We start from the raw sequence: 19403 nt of genomic DNA on the forward strand, positions 1-19403 counted from the left end.
AATGTCATTAACTAAAAGAATTCAGAACCTGCGGGAGGATCTTGCTCTGGCACATCCCCAGAATCTAAGTTGATTGATTTTTAAAACTAAAACATGAGTCATTTTGTTTAATGGATTAAATGTGGTATGGATAATAATGTCTCAGTGATGATTCAAATTCAAACTTACTTGTCATGAAGAAAGATCATGTTTGAAGAAAATAATGATTAGAGGGCCACAGGTAGTAATTACTTTCTGAGAAAAAGTGGTGCTTCCATCTGTAAAATCTTCCATCCTTATAGAAATTTATTTGACATAGCCAAATGCCTTTCCCTTAAGCTCACTTTTGATTGGACAAAGCTAAAGTAGGTTTCCTTTATTGATTCATTTGCTTTAATAAATTGGCATCTAGAAAATTCATAAACAATCTGCAACAAAACCTAACTGAAGTTTTGTTGAGCTGTTTTTAAAATAAGATTCTTCTATCTTAGAATTTTCAACACCAGCTTACCTCCTCTATAGACAGACCAAAAAAAAGGAAAAGTTCTTAGTGCTTTACTTTGAGGAAAAATGTCTTAATTTTGAATATGTAATAAGAAAGAGTGTTATGCATATTTTGTTTTATCCCATATACATACAGCTATTACTTGGTTTCTTTGTGAACCTCACAGCTGGAGTTACAGACTGATGATCATTTCACATACCAGCCTAATCTCCATGGCAGTTGTCCAAATGAGTTATTTAACTGACAAATATATTCAGACTCTCGGATAGGTTATGTGATCATTCTCTTTCTCTTCAAGGATAATGAGAAGCTCAGTGCCAATTAGTTTAGAAGTTTATTGGAGGGGTGAACAGGGGGGAGGAATCACTCTTGTTTCTCATGGGGCTAAGCTTATTGTGAAAATTTAAATTAGAAACAAAAAAAGTATGTCTGGGTGGCTCAGTCAGTTAAGTGTCCAACTCTTGATTTTGGATCATGTCATGATCTCAGGGTGGTGAGATAGAGCCCTACATCAGGCTCCATGCTCAGCAGGGGGGTCTGCTTGAGATACTCTCTCACTCTCACTCTGCCTCCCCATAAAATCTTAAAAAGAAATAAAAACAAAACAATGGGTTGCAGAAAATTAATCTCTAATTTCTAACCTAATTGTTGAGAAAATTATTTGAGATTTATTGGTTTCCCTTTATTCAATGTTGATATAGTAGTTACTTAATTGTACCACTATCATAAACAAAAGCCAGCATTTATGGTATGCTCTTCCAAATTAAAAAGCAGAAGGCAGCACTCCCCACCCCAAAAGACACACACACACACACAAACACAGGCTCAGGGATCCCTGGGTGGCGCCGCGGTTTGGCGCCTGCCTTTGGCCCAGGGCGCGATCCTGGAGACCCGGGATCGAATCCTACGTCGGGCTCCCGGTGCATGGAGCCTGCTTCTCCCTCTGCCTGTGTCTCTGCCTCTCTCTCTCTCTGTGACTATCATAAAACAAACAAACAAACAAACAAACACAGGCTCAAAACAGCAGCTACCTAAATCTGAATCTCTCCACGTATCCTTCAAAGAGCACACAGGACAACGAGGATTATGAGAGTCACCTGTAATCCTTACCTACAACAAAACAAGGAGAAAACGAATAATATAAACTACAAATGTAATTGGGGAGAGCATTCTGAGCAGCAGAGCCAGGCTCAGAATTCAGGCTGCAGCAGAGAGAAGCAAAGGTTGAATGTCAGAGAAAGATTGCGGTGTAACAGCGGCGGAGGAGGAAAACATTTTCCTCACCCTCTTAGGGTGCCTGACTGCGTCAGAAAATTAAACGGACAGAGACAGCTTAACAAGAGAAAAGCATACACATTTCTTTAATAAAGTTTGAAATGATGGAGCAGCCTTCAAAAGAAATGAAAAGTCGAGGAAACAGCCATATATTTTTATCTTGGGTCTGAGGAAGACAGGACAGTCATGGAGGAATATGACAGGTTCAGGAGAATGGGGTAAGTGCAGCAAACAGGTGTCCTTTTGTTTTTGGAGATAATGATGCTCCTTTTCTCTGGGTACCTTCTAGGTACACAGAGGGCACCTCTTATGTGAGGCCTCTATGAACTGTTTCAGAGAAGAGGGGTGAGAGGGGTTGAAGGTCAGAGTGACCATCCTGTTTCTGCGTGTTTCTCAAACTCCTTCAGTTTAAAATATGCAACATGTCAATGTGCCATATTTGGGGATAGTATGTCCAATATGTTCCCAATCACAGTGGTGGAATGAGAAGGTGCTCACAGGAGAAGAGGGGCCCCTCTTGAGTAGGGAGGTGTTGAGAACAAGTCTGAGACCTCGGGGATCAGAGCACTGGCTAGTGTGGGATTAAAAAGAGGAGGCTTAAAACTCCATCAGACTGGACTTGAGAGTCTTCCGGGGATGAAGGAGGCAGAAGGAAGGCCCAAGGGGGAAGGAAAGAAGTGTAGCAAAAGGCTTACGTTATAGAAAGAAAAGAATATTACTCATCACGAAGCACTTTGATCACCCTAAAAAATTAGAAGACAAATGAAGAAGCAGATTCCACATTCAAGGGGGGAAAAAAAGAAAGAAAGAAAAGAAAAATACTTAAATGTTACAAGAAATCGGTTAAAAACAAAGTGAGGAAGAGTATAAGACACTCCTGAAAAACATATAACAGATTTGAATAATAAGGAAGATACTCCTTGTTCAGGGATACAACAAAACAACATTATAAACCTGTCCATTCTTCTGAATTGATGTAAAAACTGAATGCAATCAAAATAAAAATACTAACGAGCTTGGCTTATTTTTCCCTTGGGCTAGATATATGATTCTAAAGTGCATATGGATTCTTTAAAAATATGGAAAAATAGCCAAGGACTCTCTGAAAAGAAACTAAAGGGGTCTTCACCCTTGAAGTATTATAATATTCCACTAACTAAGCTTCTGCAATTAAAGCAATGTGGAAACGTTTCACGAGTGGACAGACCAATGGAACAGAGTATAAAGTCTAGAAAATATGGAACATTTGTATGTTATAAAAGCTGCATCTTAAATCATTGGGAAAATTATGAATTTTCTCGTAAATGGCATTCAAACACTAGATTCATTGATGAGAATGTAAAATTGATTTATATTTCACATAAGAAGAAACCCCAAATGATCAGTGATCTAAAGGTAACACTGAAACCATGTAAATGCTCAAATAGAACATAATCTTGGAGGGAGGAAACATTCAAAACCCAGATACAATATAAGATTGATAAAATCAACTCTGTGTATGGGTGTGGGTGTGTGTTTCAATGTAGCAAATAGAACAGAAGTAACCATCAAAGCTAAAATAAAATAGCATGCTTTTCATCTGAATAATTTAAGTTTGTTAATCAAAATGCTTTATCTATTTTCAGAATAAATAGAGTAACATCCAGATGCAATTTTGTGACATTCATACAAATCTCAGTAAAAAGTACATCCTCCAAGTATTCAGGCAGAAAAAGTCAATTTACCTAAAATAAAGAAAAATAATCTTTGTCTCAGACTTTTCCATGGTAATGAATATCAGATATAAACAAGAGTGCCATTTACAGAGATTTAAAGGGGAAAGGTTGTAACCACGAATCTAGACTAAACAAGTTTTTCTTCATCTGTAAAAGCAAAAACAAATAGTCAAGGCTTTAGAATGCAGTTCATTTCCGTGCCCTTTATAAACAACAAAACATGAGAAAACACCCCCCCACACACTGAATATGTATTGCATCAAAGCAAAGCAAAAACTTGAGAATGTGGAAATTAATGCAGATATATTAGAGAACATTCGGATTTTTTAAATTGTAATAATTATTGAAAAAATTGAACACAGGGTGCATATATTTTTTAAATTTTCATAAAAGTGAAAGGAGTCTTTTTCTCCCTCTCCCTCTCTCTCTCACACACCTTTAAGTTCCAAATTATTGGCAACCAAAATTAAGAATTAGATGTAGGAAAAGAGCAAGGAAATACAAAGTTGCTAATTTTCTACTTTTACATCAAGAAGTATCAATAAAAACTGTCTTTCTTTGGCAATAGTAATGAAATATTGTTTCAAGTGCATGTCCTAAGATTCAAAGAAGCTTATTAGATAATTAAAAATACATGTGTACATCTTTTTAATTATTAGAAGTAAGAAACATTAAAAATAGTCAATTCTTTAAAAAAAGAAAACAAGAAAAGAGCAAGCCAAAGAAACAAGGATACAAAACATCAACTTCCTAAAGCTGATTTCTGCACTTATAAGGTGGGTTACTTTAAACCTAATTCAAAGGTTAATTTGAGGGATAAATAAAATAATGCTGAAAAGTACTTAGTGTCTGGTTCACAATGTCCAAGCAATGCTTGAACTGCTGCTGGTTATTACTTATTATTATTAATCATCATCATTAATTTCAGGTATGACAATATATATCATGTACAAAAATAAATTTAAATGGATGAATTTGATAAACCATGTTAATATTTCTTATTAGAAGTAAAAGATTAATGCAATAAGAAAATAATCAAGAGAATTGAAAGTTAAAGTATGTGAAAAGTTATATCAAATAAACACAAACCAAAGAAAGCATAACAATGGAGAATCCAAGGTGAAGAAGCATAGAATATTGCAAAGATGATCATTTTATATGCACAAGGGAAAAATCACAATGAAGATAAAATTGTCATGAAATGTAATGCATTAAAAGTGTATCTCTACAATAAATAACATACAAGCATTTGGAAATACAAGAAATCAGAGAACTTGAAGCATGTTATCCTCAATATTCATGAATCAAGACCAAAATAAAAGGTTGTAGAGGATTTAAATAATGTAATTAATAAGATTCTAATTAATAGATATTAAATATTTTACCTTACAAAGATTTTGATGTGGAAATGTTCTTGAGACATCTTTGGTGCAAAAAAAAGGAGGTTTTATTAAAGCACATGGACATAGGACACATGGGTAGAAAGAGGTGCACTGCAGTTGTGTGAGATGATTATATACTTTCACGTTTGGAGGGGATCAGGGATAGTGTAAGTCCCTAAGGAATTTTGGAAGCAAGGTTTCCAGGATCTCGCGGGGGTTGACTATTGTTAGGAAAAGGCCAATTATTATTGTCTAATAAAACCTTAGCCATGAGACCCTTCAGATGTATATCAATGGAGCATACTCTTGGAGGATGATCACTAACATAGATCTTAGGGGGTAGAGATAAAAGAAGTTTCCAAAGGAATTTTTCTATGTTAAAGCAAACTTATAAGATTTGCGGGGTCAGGACAATGTTAAGCTAAAATTATCTTTTGCCCTTAGTAAAGTGTCAATATTGACACAGCTGAGATCCCAGAGGAAGGTCGCTCTGCTTGTTTCAAGGACTTGTCAATGGGCTGTAGGTAGTAAGGAATTTTAATTTTTTTCTTTTGACTTTGTTTCCCACATTGGATTCAATATACTCTTCTAAGTTTTTGAAAAATATTAACTGAAACACGTATCTCATATAGTTTATAAGATTTTAATAAAATTTTATTTGTCTATAACAGCCTTTCACCACAATGTGATAAAAATTAATACTGGTAAAACATTTAAAAGAATTCAATCATTTGGGAATAAAAAGCAAACTTTTCAAACATTAGCTCACTAGAAAATGAAAGTTCTAACTATAAACCATTTATAAATAACCCTGACAAACTATAGTTAAAATTATGTGCCAAGACAATTCAATGGAGGAAAGAATAGTCTTTTTAACAAATGGTTCCAGGACAAGTAGATGTCCACATGAAAAAAAATAGAGTTCAAGCCCTCTCACATGTTATATGCAAAAAAATAGTCAATGTGGATCTACACCAAAATAGAGGAGCTAACACTATCAAACCCTCAGAAGAAAACCTAAGTGTAAATCTTTGTGACTTTGGATTTGGTGATTGCTTAGACAGGACACCAAAAGCAAAAGCAACAACAACAGAAATAGATAAACTTAGCATCATCAAAATGAAACACTTTTGTGCTTCAAAGCATGCCATCAAGACAGTGGGGAAAAAAACTTCCACAGAATGGGAGAAAAATTTTGCAAATAATATACCTTATAAGGGACTTGTATCCTTAATGGATAAAGAAAACTACACAGACACACACACACACACTCACACACACACTGGAATGCTATTTGGTCACAAAAAAAGAAGTAAATCCTGACATTTGCAACAACATGGATGGACCTTGAGGGCATCCTGCTAACTGAAGTAAGTCAGACAGAGAAAGACAAATACAGTATGATTTCACTTGTATATATGCCAATATATCAAATCATTATGTTGTATACCTAAGACTAATATGATGTTGTATGTCAATCATATCTCATTAAAAAATTATCAGTGAGGGGTACCAAAATATGCCACCCCCAAATATATCTTTGGCATAGAGATTATTTTGAACTGAAGGCCACTGAGAACAAGCAGACACAGGAAAAGCTCTGAAAACAGGGTACAGGTTTGTCTTCTGCAAAGGAAATCTTCATTAGTAGAGATGTGTCTTCTCCTGTACCTGGAAGAGAGGGACACTTAAGAACAAAGAAGGCATCAATTTAAATGTGCAGAACAAATCTTACTAAGCAACTCTTTTTTTTTTTAAAAGATTTTATTTATTCATGAGAGACACACAGAGAGAGGCAGAGACACAGGCAGAGGGAAAAGCAGGCTCCCCATGAGGAGCCCAAGGTGGGACTCGATCCCTGGATCACGACCTGAGCCAAAGACAGACTTCCAACCACTGAACCACCCAGGTGCGCCTAAGCAACTCCTGTTTACCATACTTTTCATGGTCACCTTCCCACAAATTGCCTCCCTGACCAAAAGTTCCCAAACCCATTTTCTGTAGATCTAACCACCTCTTTGGGTTACTGACTACCCACTCCCCTGTTCATTTGCTTGTGCCTAGTCTAATTCACAGACCCCAGCTGGAGAACCTAGAATGGAGGAGACCTTCCTCCCCTCGTAGCAGGAAAGGGGAAAGCTATTGAGTTGATAGATTAATAAATCTGAAAGCTAGCTATATAAATAAGAGAAACTCAACAACAGACATGCATTCATTTTTAATTTTTACTATTTTGATTAAACGAATTGGATTCAAATAAAGATACGCAAATGTGGGAGTAAAAAAATATGAGTACAGATTCAGAGAAAACTAAACAAATAAGGATAACCTTAAAATACATGTTCTATAAATAAATTTGATATTTTTATGAAAAGCACATTTTTCTGGCCAACTGTAAATTATAAAACTTTACTTGAAAAGAAGCAGGAAACCTGAATAGTCCAATGACTATGCATGCTTCTAAAAGTCTTTTTCAGAGATTTTTAAATCACTTCAAGATTTCAAGGTCAAGTGGCTTTATACAAAATACTTTCTACTGTATATAATATAGCACATATGCCTAATCTATAGTTATATTTAAATCTCAATTTATTTTCATGAAGTTATATTAACTTGATACCAATGCTTGAGAAAGCACCAAACCCGCTCAACTTAAAAAAAAAATAGCAGATGAGACACTCTCACTTATGAATGTAGGTGCAAGAATTCTAAATGAAATCCTAACAAATCAATTTCAGTGCTAAATAAAAACGAGAACATACCACACGATCAAATAGAATTATTCCAGGAATGTAAGAACAACACTGCACTAGGAAATCTATCAATTTAATATATCATGTCTACAGTTGAAGGGAAAAGCTACACAATTATCTCTACTGAAAATGCATTCAAAATGAGGATGCATTTAAAAAATTAATAGACTTTATTTTTTAGAGCAGTTTTAGGTGTGCTCCCCCCAAAATGAGTGGAAAGTAGAGAGAGATTCCATATCCTTTCTCTTCCTGCAGTCTTCTCTACTATTAACATCTTACATTAGGGGCGTTCATTCGTTCTAAGTGATGAGCGCCTGTTGATACGCTGTTACTAACTCCAGTCCATAGTTTACATTAGGATTCACTCCTGGTGTTGTACCTTCTGTGGGTTTGGACAACTATATATTGCCCCATATTCACCATTACAGCATCCTACAGATTTCACGGTCCTAAAACTCCCTGTGTTTCATGTATTCATCTTTCCCTCCTCCCAAGTCTCTGATCCTTTTATTATCTCCACAGCTTTGAATTTTCCAGAATGTCATCTCATAGTAAAGGGAAGCAGAATATGATGCCCCAAAAATGTGACTGAGGGACTTCAGGACATGCCACTCTAACATATGCTGCTTTGGTACACTGATTACTTTGAGCTGAAGACACCTGAAAACAGCAGGTGCAGGAGAGATTCTGATCTCCATCATCTGCCTTAAGTCAGATCCTGCAAAAAGACCTCAACTGTCATCAATCCCCTCCGGGAGTGCCTTCATCAGGGATGAGGGACTCTCGTCACCGAAGACGAGCTTAGAAGTGGGCATTGCACCCAGACACACTCTGTTCTGAACTTTCAGACCCCCCACCCCTTGCCCCGGCATCAAGTCTCCTGAGGGTCCATTTTTCCCTGTGTATCTCCCAGGTGCACATGAGACAGAAATGTTAATAGACTTATTTTTGTTCTTTTCTTGTTAATCTGTCTTTTACTGCAGGAGTCTCAGCTAAGAACTCAGAAGAGTAGAGGGAAAATTATTTTTCCTTCCCTACAGCAGGAATCATATAGTATGTAGCTTTTCAAATTGGTGTTTTTTACTTATTAACATGAATTTAAGGTTCTTCTATGTCTTTTCATGGTTTACAGTTCATTTTTTTGCAGTTATAAATAAAGCTGCTGTTATGAATAAACATTCATGTGCAGGTTTTGTTCTGAACATAGGTTTTCAACTCATTTTGCTAAATACCAAGGAGTATGATTATTAGGCCATATAGTAAGGGCATATTTAATTTTGTAAGAAAAAACCCCAAAATGAGTCTTTTTGAAAAAGATTTTATTTATTTACTTAGCACAGAGAGAAAGCACATAAGTAGGGGGAGGGGCAGAAGGAGAAGCAGCCTGATGTAAGGCTTGATCCCAGGACCCCTGAGATCATGAGCCAAAGGCACACACTCAACCAACTGAGCCACCCAGATGCCTCACCAAACTGACTTTCAAAGTCACTCTAGGATTCTGTTTTCACACCAGAAATGAATATGAGTTTCTCTTGCTCCATAGCCCACATCTGGTGTTGTTAGTGCTTTGCATTTTGGCATTCTAATAGGTGAATAGAGGTAGCTCCTTGCTTTAATTTGCAATTCCCTAATCACGTAGAGCATCTTTTCATATGCTTATTTGCCATCTGTATATAGTATTTGGTAAGGTATCTGTTCAGCTCTTCTGCTTATTTCTAAATTGTTTGTTTTCTTATTGTTGACTTTTAAGAGTTCTTTGTATATTTTGGATACTAGTCCTCTACTAACATGTGCTTTGAAAAAACTTTCCCTTAGAGAGGATTGTTTGTTCATTTTTGAAGAATGTCATCTGCAAAACAGAAGTTTTTAATTTTAATGGAATCCACATATTAATTTTTTTCTTTTACTGACTGTGCTTTTAGATCTAAGAAGTTATTGCATCTGGCTGGCTGAGTTGGTAAAGCATCAGACTCTTGACCTCAGTTGTGAGTTCAAGCCCCACGTTGGGTGTAGGGATTACTCAAAAATAGACCTAAAAAGTTATTGCTAAACTCAAGGTCATCTAGGTTTTTCTCCTAAATTAACTTCTTGGAGTTTTACAAGATACATTTTTTAATTAGAAAAAGTGGAAACTCTGAATAAGTAGGGTCCCCACCAGATTTTGTAGATAGAGACTTTAGTGAGGGGACAGCTTGAAACAAGCTTGGCAAAGCTAAGGACACATACAAAGGTGGTGAGACGCCTAGAGATAGCACCCATGGTAAGCTACCCCTTATTCAGAGGGGGAAAGAGAAGAGGTCGTGCTGGCAGCTAAGCAATGGGAAAGGGGCTATTACTGTGGACTCAACTATTACTAAAATTTTTACTTTGGGGTGGGGAGAGAGAGAGTCAAGGAAGAAATATGATCACCTTTCTCCTTATCTTCCAGTGTCGTATCAGTGACCCTAGTTGGCCAGACCCAATAGAAGGCAGCCAGCAAACGAGGCTAGGGAGTGGAGTACAGTTTACAAAAGCTATCCTCCTGAGGCACAGAGCTGAGCAGAGACAGGTGGGAAGTCCATGTAGGAGGGGGCACATGCAGAATAGGGACCATGAGCTCTCTGCATGACAAAAAATCCTCAAGGCACACTTTAACTCTTATAGACCAGGGTTCTAAGCTGAACCATGCACTTAGCAAATGCATGATCAAGATGAGTTAACACTTCCATTTCTTTGTTAAACTGGGAATAATACAACCCTGCATCATAAATTTTGAGATGACTGTATTAAATATCTACTGTATTAAGTATTGATGAGTATTCATTATATACTAGCAACTGCTGGAACTACTACTACTATTACTAGTTTAGACATTTTTGTTAGAGGAAGAAAAGAAACAGCAAAATCAGAAATGTAAGCATTATCTCTTAATAGAGGACATACATGAAATTAAGAGCCAAAGCCATACCTGCCATAGAGATATTAAAATGCCCCACTAGGGCAGCCCTGGTGGCACAGCAGTTTAGTGCTGCCTGCAGCCTAGGGCGTGATCCTGGAGACCCTGGATGGAGTCCCACATCAGGCTCTCTGCATGGTGCCTGCATCTCCCACTGCCTGTGTCTCTGCCTCTCTGTGTGCCTCTATGAATAAATAAATTAAAAAAGAAACGTTTTAAAAATAAATAAATAAAATGCCCCACTAAAACCGAGAACCAGGGAGGGAAGTTTTCTCCACTGTTATCATCTAATGTTCTAGAAATTTCAGTCAACATAGTGTGATATGTAACATTGGAAAGAGAAGAAATGTACCTTTTTATTATTTTTAGAGAATGATAATTCTCTGTCTAGAAAGATCCCCCACCCAAATTTTAAAATTAAGTGGCTAGACACATAAGGAATTCATAAGCAACAATGGCTTTTCTAAAATTCAGAAAAAAGTTATGTATAATATTTAATGGAAATAATTCCCCTTTTACAATGGTAACACAAAATACGAAGACCCTAAGTGAACTTATGAAGAATTTTGCAAACAAGGTGAAGGCAGCCAAAAAATCTGATAGCTACATGAGAAAAGAATATATTAAATGAAAATCATTCACTTATAGGGTTAATGTAATTGCATTTAAATTCCCAGTGGGATTTATTGAAACATGTTCAAGTAAAATTAAGATTCATCTAGAATAAATTCATGAGTAGAGCTGAAAAAAGATAACAGAAACAAAATAGAAAAAGATTGACTTGTGATATTTGTTGTACTAGATGTAAAAACATGGTTTAATATTAATATAATTAAAAACAGGTGGTGGTGGTGGCACAGACTACTAGAACAAGGAATGAAGTAGAAACTCCAGAAGCAGAATAAGGACATTAATATGATAAACTTAAATATGTATTCTGATATATTACCCTCAAGTAAATACCAGGTGGATTAAAGATGTAAATGTTGACAATCAGCCTTGATAAAAATCCTGGAAGAAAACGTGGCAGATTGTAGATCTCAGAATGGAAAAGGGCTTTATGAGAATAAAGGCAATACAGAATAGTCACCCTGGACGCCCTTGAGTCAGATCTATGGTCACATCTTTCTCAGGGATTGCTGAATGCCATTTCACTCCAGGCGCTGAAGGGGGCCAAGTTTCCCTGAGATGCACAACCCAGGAGCGGTGATGGTGCACAACGTGTCTATTAGAGGATGCTCCTCATCATCATGATCAACCTTTGTAGAGCACATACGATGTGCCAGACATTAAACATTTAATGTGCCTTAATTCATCAGAGGCTCACACTAGAAATATGAGGTGGATGCCGTTGTTGTTATTAGTATCTGCCATTTGATAGATAAAGAGAAGCTTACAGGGATAGATGACTCAAGACCACAGGTGGTGGAGTCTACTGACTTTCAAAGCTTATGCTCCCAGTGATCAAGCTGTTTATTCTCAGCCTTGATTCCCTCAAAACTGTGAAATGGGAACTACCTGGCAAGGCTGTCTTCAGATGGACAAGCAACATACGTAGTGCGTTCATCACAGTAAATGACGTATAATGAAACAAAACAAAGGAATTAAAAATAATGAAGAGCAATGATAAGGATACACATAAATCTGGATGAATGCTAATTGTATAAATAATAACATCACTTTGTGAGATCTAAAATAGAAAATTAAAATAGACAACAAAAATAGCACTTTAAAAAAAAAAAGATTTTATTTATTCTTTCATGAGAGACACAGAGACATAGGCAGAGGGAGAAGCAGGCTCCCTGAGGGGAGTCTGATGTGGGACTCAATCCCATGACCCCGGGATCACTACCTGACCTAGAGGCAAGACGTCCAACCACTGAGCCCAGATGTCCCCAAAATAGCACTTTAATAAGTCAATAATACCTGTTGTAATCAATCTCCAAGAAAATACTGCCCCCTCCATTTTTTTTAGTATAATTAACAAGCTAACAGAAGTATAATGATAAATTATTACATAAATCCAAAAAATCTTAGGAAAGGACAGGAAATATAGAAGAGTCAGGGCAAATAGAAAACAAATAGCAAAGTGGTAGATTTAAGCCTAAATTATAGTATATTTAAACAGACTAAGTATTTCAATTGAAATATTAAGTTCCTCAGACCAGATAATAAAATAAAGCAAAGTTGAACATGCTGTTCATAAGAGACACATCTTATATATAAGATATATCAACCAGTAAAGGATGGGAAAAAATATTATGCAAACCAAAAGTTATAAAGTCAGAGCTAAAAGTGGTTCATTTCAGAGCAAAAAGAGTTTCAACCTTGGGGCACCTGAGTGGCTCAGTTGGTTAAGTGTCTGACTTTGGCTCAGGTCGTGATCCCAGGGTCCTGGGATGATCATGCATCGGGCTCCATGCTCCACGGTGAGTCTGCTCCTCCTTCTCCATCTCCCCCTCCCCTGGGTTCATGCCCTGTCTCTCAAATAAATATAATCTTGAAAAAAATTGCAACTTTAAATGAAATGATCTTAAATTTGTTTGTAACTAATAACATAACCTCCAAATATATAAAATACAAAAAAGGACAAGTCTACAAAGAGAAAAAATCCAGTCATGGTGGAAACCTATGTAAGTCAGGTTTTCCAGAGAAACAGAACTAAAAGGATATGTATACCAAGACATTTATTTTAAGGTTTTGGCTCACATGACTGTGGAGCTGGCAAGTCCAAAATCTGCAGGGGAGGCTGGCAGACTGAAACTCAGGCAGGAGTTGATGTTGCAGTTCTTAGGCACAATTTTTTCTCCTCCGGGGAAACATCAATTTCTCCTCGTATGGTCATCAACTGATTGGGTGAGGCCCACCCACATTCTTGAGGGTAGTCTTTACTTAAAGTCAACTAATTGTGTTAATCACTTCTACAAAATACCTTTACAGCAACACCTAGATTATTACTTAATTGGATAGTTAGGTACCATACCCCATCCAAGTAGGGAACCCTATCCAAAATGTGTGTTACATTTTAATTTTTTAAAAAAGGGCAGTGAGCAAGAGTAAACCAATGGGTTGGTAATTGCGGCAAGTTGGGTCCTCTGGGAACTGAGAGTCTGAGACAGAGATTAGCATGCAGGACTCTTCAGGGACTGTCTTTGGATCCACAGCTGTGGAAGGGAGAGTGAGGGAAGCAGGATTTAGGAAGGGGCAGAGCTGAGATGCAATGCAGGGTCAGTGGTAACCTTGGCCAACCCTCTCAGGAGATCAGAAGATGGGATGACCTTTCAGAACTGTACTGAGCTGGAGCAACAAGCCTGAATCTTATGCATCCCAAATCAAGTGAACACTGGAGGCAGGGCATCTTGGAAGGAGGATGTCCTCCTGGGTGAGGCAGCTCCTCAGCTGAGGCCACTTGGAAAGGGGCTGACAGCTGAGGGCCACGTGCAATAGGGCTCTGGGAGCTGGGGCAATGAATCCTTCAATCTTATTGGGACCTGGGCCACACATCACTGGATGTGCATTTAGAATCATGTTTGGATTCCTAACATGTTTATCTTCGTTGTCAAGGGCATGACGTAATGTCCATTATTTTAAACACATAGAAGAAGGGTGTCGGTACCACCTGATGGGGTCATAAAGGAAACTGATGTCTCCTCCTTACCATGTATATAAGTGGTGGCCCTTCTCAAAGGCTGAATGAGCTCACAACTCCAAGAAGAACCCTGGCTGGGGTCCCAGACTCCAGTGTGTCACTGATTCATCTCAGCCACAGCTACTCTTGAATGTGGAGTAGACTTGCTCTTCTATCAGCCAAGGATCTCGCCTTGGGCCACAGATCATCTGTGGGGGCATCTTGCCTGGGTTTCCGGAGGGGCCATGCCCTGCATTCCCCTGGATCTGAGGGTGAACTGTGAAGAACAAGAATGGAACGAATGTTAAGATAATGTGGCGGATGATCTCTTCTGTTTCCTTAGCTCCACTCACTGAGCAAAAATGACCCCATCCCTATCTCTTTTACCGTGAGAAAGGGCTTCATTCATTCAGCGTGGCATTTGTTGAGTGCCTGCTGTGAGTTTATGCTTTCCCACCTTGCCAAAGACAGTGCATGACTCCTTAGAACGTTGCTTCCTTTAGTCATTGATTATGAGTAACTCACATTCTTTCATTATAATGCTTCCTTGGAAACTCATCATGGGAGATATAGACTGGCTCATACGTTTCCCAGATGGAAGTTCGGCTGCCAGCAGGGAACTCTGAAAATTCTGAGCAAGTGAAGACTGCAGATGATGAATACACAGCATGATTGTGGTTAAATTATATATATATATAATATATATAATTAATATAATATATATATTAAGCTAAAATGTCCATGAACTACTTTGTGTAAGCACAGATACCAAGTCATTATAGAGTTCTTATTCCTTTTTTTTTTTTTTTAATTTTTATTTATTTATGATAGTCACACAGAGAGAGAGAGAGAGAGAGAGAGAGAGAGGCAGAGACACAGGCAGAGGGAGAAGCAGGCTCCATGCACCGGGAGCCTGACGTGGGATTCGATCCCGGGTCTCCAGGATCGCGCCCTGGGCCAAAGGCAGGCGCCAAACCGCTGCGCCACCCAGGGATCCCTAGAGTTCTTATTCCTAAACAATTTAGAATACTTTGTCCTTTAGGATGCATGCTGGACAATTATGTCATGACTGAGTGACTCAATTCTCTTATTTAGTTTACTTTTAGCAATTTTCCTTCTCCTAAGTAAATACATCGATACCATATTAGAACAGGACCAGCAAGATCTATCTGTATATCTCTCTATCTAGATATATAGAAAGAGAGAGAGGAGAGAGATTAATTATAAAGCATTGGCTCACATGATTATGGAGGCTGAGAAGTCCCACAGTCTCGTCTGCGAGCTAAAACCTCAGGAGAAGTCAAGAGCACCAAGGGTGGGAGGAGATTGATTTCCCAGCTCCGCTGTCATCAGTCTGAGAGCAAATTCAAACTTCCTCACGGACACACCTGGAAGAGTGTCTAATCAGATATTTGGGTATCCCTTGGCTTCGCAGACACAAACTGAAGTTAAACAATTATAACATAAATGTGGGGGAAAATGTATTTTAAAACATAATATATCATGAACTAGTTTTAGAGGCATTAGATAAAAAAGAGAGTAATGCTGTGTTGGGTATTCTGTGTGGGGCTGTCCAGATCCACTTCCACTCTTTCCCATCATGTTCAGAGCCCCAGGAAGCTGACCTCTATGAAGGGCCCCCCCTGGAACCCTTTGTCTATGGCATTCCATGGGATTTGGTCCATGAAGCCCCAGAGGAAACTGGGGATAAAATGGTTGGGGTGTTTGTGTTCCTTCAGGCCACGGGTCAGCAGCAGGTGCATTCCTGGGCTAATGGCCACTGTCTCTCAGTCACAAGTCTCTGTGGGTGGCTGGTATCCTCTCTCTCTGCTGTCCCCTCATCCTAGAGGAGATGTGGCTCTCCAGTGGTTGGCGCCCATGGATGATGCTTCCATATCCATTGTTGGTTCCATAGCTGTGCCCACATCTTGGCATCTGTCTGATTCCTGCCAGCACTCTAAAGAAGTGTTTTTCAGAGGTGGTGGGTTGATGCAGTTGGTTAAGTGTCTGATTCTTGGTTGGTTTCAGCCCAGGTTGTGATCTCAAGGTCGGTCTTGAGTTCAAGCCCCACCTTGTGGTCTGTGCTCAGCATGGAGTCTGCTTGAGACTCTCTCTTCCTCTCCCTCTGTCCCTCCCCCACCTGTTCTCAATCTCTCTCTCTCTCAATAAACAAACAAACAAACAAACAAACAAACAAATACAATCTTTTGAAAAAAAGAAGCATTTTCAGCATTGGTTTGTGCTGCATGCATTTACCTCAGGACCCCCTCTATTCCTCATTGATCAGAATTGTGAATTTTTTCTTCCCATGGCATTAAATTGCCTTCAATAAAGCATACTGACCCTAAAGTTCAAGGAGGGAAAAATTGGAACTAGTTCCAGCTTTTTAAGGAGGGCATTACATGAGAGTTGGGAAATGTTAAATACAAGCATTCACATATGTTCCTCCTCAAATAAGCATACATACACAGACTCACACACACACACACTTTGTGAAAAACTGTGTGCCCCATGTTGTTTCCTGTTCCTCGTAGAACTGGAAGTACTGATTAGAGCAATGAGCTCTGACTCGGCACTTTATTGAACTAAACATGAACTGTTGACATCTCTCATTAACTGGTTTCCTTTCTTTTATCAGTTAAATTGAAGTTTTTTACTTAATGTAAGATTTGAAGTTTCTGTCTCAGAGCTTCCCAAGACTAGCTACTTTTATCTGCTCTTATTTTTATCTCAAAATCTAGCACTTGAATGGCTCAGATCTTTAAGTGTCTGCCTTTGGCTCAAGTCATGATCCCAGGGTCCTGGGATTAAGCCCCTGCATCGAGCTTCCTGCTCAGTGGGGAGTCTGCTTCTCCCTCTGTTACTCCCCCACCGCTGCTCATGGTCTCTCTCTCTCTCTCAAATGAATAAATAAAATTTTTTTTTAAATCTAGATTTATATGTAATTCCAAACACTGACATTAATTTTGCTTTTTTTCTTTCATTTCAGTTTTGAGACACTGCTTTCAATTCTTTTGAGTATATATCCAGAAGTAGAATCCTGGATCGTGCAAGAATTCTGTGTCTGATTTTTGAGGAATGGCTCTGCTGTTTTCCACAACAGCTGTGCTATTTTATATTCACTCCAGCAGTGCACAAAGGTTCTGATTTCTCCATATTCTTGCCAACACTTGTTATTTTCTGTTTTTTTCTAATTTTTTTTTAAATATAGAGCATTGTTCTATCTGATTATAAATCGACCATGGCAGTCTTCACCAAGTTAGAAAAAGTGTTCACATCACTCATTCCTCCAGGGATAGAGACATTTGTGAAACATCAAATTCAATTAACATTGATAAATATCTTCATCTGTGAGGGGGTTATGACTGGATTTTACAACTGCTTCTTACACTTCCAGACGACAAACTCCTTTTTCAGTGAGCATCTTAAAGAACAATTTAATTCATATCTCAACTATTCTATATTGAGGGTCACTATGTACTAGGTGTCTTCTAGCTATATGGGCTCAGCAGTGAACAAAACCCTTAAAAAGGTTACAAACAATTTGGAATCCCAGTGTTGCAGTCTTTTCTTTAGAGATAATAACTTTTTTTTTTTTTTTTTTTTTTTTAGAGATAATAACTTTTTTAGGTTAACTAGCAAGTAAGCACCCTCCTGACCTCACTGTTATTTCTCAGCCAATGAGTTCCTGGCTCTGGAAAGACAAGAGACAGACTTCTACAGTCCTTAATTTGTACTTGTCTATGGCATTTACCACTTGCAATGTGTGAATGTATTTTCTTGCCAGACTTTGAGCTTCTTGAGGGAAAATTTCATTTGTATTTGATTCCCTACAATTATCCACGCCATTTTGCACAAAAGCAAGCAAGGGGTGTGTATTTTTGACTTGCTGAACATTAATCAACTGGCCTAAGCCTCCACAATTTCTTGGGTCATTCCTTTTTTTTTTTTTTTAGATTTTATTTATTTATTCACGAGAGACACACAGAGAGAGATAGAAGCAGAGACACAGGCAGAGGGAGAAGCGGGCTTCATGCAGGGAGCCCAACGTGGGACTCAATCCCGGGTCTCCAGGATCACACCTTGGCCTGAAGGCGGTGCTAAACCCCTGAGCTACCAGGGCTGCCCTTTTAGGCCATTCCTGAAAAGTTGCAGCTCCCATGGCAGGGACAATGGTGGTTCTAGACCTCCAAGAAGAGGGTTGAATAGGTAATCCAAATCCTCTTCCTGCCCACTGGGCACTCCCCTGGCTTCTCCTACTGGTGGGCTTATTGGGCTGCACTCATCCCCTACAGGTGAGAGAGCTGCGTATACTCACTAGTCTCTTTTAGTTTGTGTTTTCTGTAGGAAAAAAAAAAAAAAAACAAGCCTAGTTCAGTCTTGGAATGCCTTGGAAACTAGAAGGAAAGTCTATTCACTCTCCTACAGCAGGCTTGATTAAGCCCTCCTCCCCAAGCCTCCACCCCCACACATCTTTGCCAGGTAATAAGATGTGGCTGGCAGACATCAAGTAGCATAGTGGAGGGTAAATCCTCTTTTGTGAAATGCAGCTCCACCTTCCTCCCATTTGGCCTTGGGTGTTGTTTTGCTATTTTATGAGTCTGAATGTAATTAGTCACAATTAAAATCTGAATTCTCTAAGTATATACGCAGTCCAATTTCATCTGAAGCAATAAAAAATGAATAACTCACAGTGACTTTATTACTTCTGTTTCTCAGGTTTGGGAGTGGGGGGCAGAATAATGAAGAGGTGTTTTCACAGCATCCAATTGGCATGCAAGACCTTCAGGGGACAGAGTGCCCATAGCTCAAGTTCATTTCACCTGATCCATCGAATTGTATGAGTCGGGGCAAGTTCCTGGTACAAATGCCCAGAGGTCTTTTGTGAGCAAAGGGAAGGAGAGGGCTCCTGTTTGGAGACAAAAGACTCCCAAACTCCTTGTTACTTGTCTACTTCCGCTTCTGAGCTCTGTCGCTGTTTGCTTCATTTATTTCTACCCCAAATACCAAATGAATAGGACATAACCTGCCTGAGAGCTCGAACTAGTTATAGTTGATTCTTGGGAATCACAAATGTGTGCTAAGCATTATTGACACTGAAGACGACATAACCTTCTCCAGAAATGGTTCTAAATTCTCACCTTTTCTAAATCCTTTCTCTCTCCCTCTTCTGTAACCTAGCTTGGTCCTCCCCTTCCTCTACTCTGCCGACTTTTTGTTGGAAGCCTCAC

At 38.6% G+C, this 19403-nt stretch overlaps 2 long non-coding RNA genes across 3 annotated transcripts in view; one reads left to right on the forward strand and one right to left on the reverse strand.

Moving 5' to 3' along the window:
* The window catches only part of LOC144301665 (uncharacterized), a 45153-nt gene extending 36415 nt beyond the window's left edge, over window positions 1-8738 (forward strand). For both annotated transcript variants that reach the window (XR_013368405.1, XR_013368404.1), the window contains one exon: window positions 8132-8738. This is a non-coding gene — a long non-coding RNA (uncharacterized LOC144301665). The remainder of the gene's footprint in view (window positions 1-8131) is intronic.
* Window positions 8739-13229: 4491 nt separating this feature from the next.
* LOC144301666 (uncharacterized) lies at window positions 13230-14665 on the reverse strand. Its single transcript, XR_013368406.1, has 3 exons — window positions 14560-14665; window positions 14203-14449; window positions 13230-13708 (listed from the first exon to the last, which is right to left on the reverse strand). It is a non-coding gene; the product is annotated as an uncharacterized LOC144301666 (long non-coding RNA).
* Between the last annotated feature and the right edge of the window lie 4738 nt (window positions 14666-19403).

The sequence above is a fragment of the Canis aureus genome, chromosome 30 (genome assembly GCF_053574225.1).
Source record: "Canis aureus isolate CA01 chromosome 30, VMU_Caureus_v.1.0, whole genome shotgun sequence".
NCBI classification, from domain to species: domain Eukaryota; kingdom Metazoa; phylum Chordata; class Mammalia; order Carnivora; family Canidae; genus Canis; species Canis aureus.